This window comes from Oncorhynchus nerka, unplaced genomic scaffold (genome assembly GCF_034236695.1).
Source record: "Oncorhynchus nerka isolate Pitt River unplaced genomic scaffold, Oner_Uvic_2.0 unplaced_scaffold_3906, whole genome shotgun sequence".
Lineage (NCBI taxonomy): Eukaryota > Metazoa > Chordata > Actinopteri > Salmoniformes > Salmonidae > Oncorhynchus > Oncorhynchus nerka.
The window spans coordinates 12,335-14,963 of NW_027037391.1; the positions used below are offsets into that span (position 1 = coordinate 12,335).

Here is a 2,629-nt window from a genome sequence, read left to right on the forward strand (position 1 = left end):
GTCATGATGGGGTATTGTGTGTAGATTGAAGAGGGGGACAATTAATTCAATTTTAGAATAAGACTTAACCAAATGTCGAAAAGTCAAGGGGTGTGAATACTTTCTGAATGGACTGTACCTCTTCTACAGTGTAGAGTGCAAGTCTAGACACACATAAATTTTTTTAAACAGGATCATAGGCCACTAACACAGCCTGTTCAATAACATAACATTAAGGATGTGTATTCTTCTGATGTGCTGTACTAATCAAATCATATCAAACTATCAAACTATCCTACCAATCTACTATTTTTATTTAGGAATGTCACTCTGGCCATGTGTAACAGTGTTGCTTCCGTCCTCACCTTGCCCCAACCTGGGCTTTAACCAGGGACTCTCTGAACACATCGACAACTGAAATTTTGTGTTTAGCGTACTTTACATGTAATAAATGTGTTATTTTGCCTTTGAATGTATTCAGTAATATTTTAAGAAACACAGACAGCCGTTCAACTTACTCTTCAAAGTTGTAATAGTAGAATGCACACGGTGCAATTTTGAAATTGGGTAGTTGTTTTCCTCTTGTCATTTCAGACATTTCAGACCTTATAGAGGTATTTAAATATCCAGACCAACTAGCCAACTAACCAACATGTCAGCTAACATTTTTGAACCAGGTTTTTTAGCCCATTGAGTTTGTTGTAATGTTTGAGTCACCAGATATCACATGAACATGCATAAGACATGTTCCCCAATGATGAAGGGAAGCCTGAGTGAAAATGTTGGGGAACCACCGCTCTACTGTATAACAATATTATGAAACCTAAAATAATTAGTGGCTTAATTCTGCTGTCCTGGTTGTATTCTTTTTCATGGATGTCATCCCTATCTCCCTGAGTTTGTGACTGCAGTTTTGTGACAATGTTATAGACATAGTGTATTGTGACAACTACTCGGTGGTCAAGCTTTCCTGGTCAAACATTACACGAAAAATATAACATGTGGTCTTGTTATAACTGTACTTTCTTTAGCTTGTGCTATATTTCCTAACATGTAAGAATTCTAGAAATATGTTTACAGTCTTCAAAAAACGAAACCAAAAGCTTTTTTAACACTTGTACACCACATACATATAGCCTCTTTGCTGAAATTCTCCTTTGACTGTTTATTTTTGATTCTACAAGGCAGACATTATACTGCACATAGTCCACCTATACTTCACAGTTTTATTTGTTTATTTTCCAATATCTCCACCACTTTTCAATCCTATTATGTATAGCTTTAGGATCAATAAAACCAGGCAGGTTTGTAAAAAGGTACTAGGCCTTCACTTCACCCTAAAATGTAACATGATTGTATATTTTTCTAATATTGAATTGTGTTTTGTTGCTACAATTGACTATTCAAAAATGTGGCATTTCGGCATAGTATTGTCACTGCAAATGTTTGATGTAATATTAGGTATCTGATCTTTATAATTCACCAATTAAATATGGTGTTCCCCAAGGCTCTGTTTTAGAACCATTCTGGTTTTATACAGTATTCAGATTTGGGGTGAAAAATTATATTGTACTGGCAGATGTTTGGATTGGTTCCTTGCAAATAAACATTTGTCGTTAGGACATCCCTGGAACGTCACAAAATGGTCACCTAAAGTGGTCCCCTGGAGGTTTGGTGTAGTTCCCAGTTTATTCCGCAGGCTTCCCTGATTACTTTTTAGATGTCGTTTTAATTTGTAATTCATCTTTTCAATAATTTTTATGACGTAGATTCAGAGGGGTTGGGTTAAATGCGGAAGACACAATTTTGGTTGAATGCGTTCAGTTGTGCAACTGACTAGGTATCCCCTTTCCTGCCACTCAATAGTATGAGAACAGAATTGGGGTTTGAGAGTGGAATGAACCAACCACATTTTGACCTGTAATGGGTGGAACCATATAAAAAAGTGACTTATCTAGGTACGTCACTGTGAGTGCGCAAGAGCAAAGAATCAGTGGCAAGTTTTAGCATGATAATACACAGCCCCATGTAGCAAGGATCTGTACACAAGCTGAAAATGTCCCAGTTCTTCTATGGTCTGCATATCACCAGACATGTCACCCATTGAGCGTGTTTCGGATAATCTGGATCGACATGTACTACAGGGTGTCTCCAGTTCCCGCCAATATCCAGCAACTTCAAGACGCCATTGGAGAGGAGTGGGACAACATTCCACAATCAACAGCATGATCAACTCTATGCCAATGAGATGTGTTGCTGTATGAGGCAAATGGTGATCACCAGATACTGACTGGATTTCTGATCCACACCCTTACCTTTTTTAAAGGGTCTATTCCCAGTCATGTGAAATCCAGATTATGGCGCTTATTTATTTCAATTGACTGACTTCCATATAGGAACTGTAATTCAGTAAAATATTAAAATAAATCAAATCAGTATACCTTAAAATAACATTACACTGTGACCAAACTGGTATTTGTTCTGAACGCCCTCTTATGGTCCTGAGGTAAATGTCATGTTTTAATGTTCCTACAATGTTCTGACTGCTGAACAAAGTCATCAGTGGGATGACGTTCGCTGAGAACCCTAAGCAACATTTCCCAAACTTTGACCTGGGGACCAAAGGGGTGCACATTTTGTTTTTGCCTTA

At 37.7% G+C, this 2,629-nt stretch overlaps 1 pseudogene; it reads left to right on the forward strand.

Annotated features, from left to right (window-relative positions):
- The first annotated feature begins 789 nt into the window (after window positions 1–789).
- On the forward strand, window positions 790–1,323 carry LOC135566635 (olfactory receptor 52N5-like; annotated as a pseudogene).
- The last annotated feature ends 1,306 nt before the right edge of the window (window positions 1,324–2,629 follow it).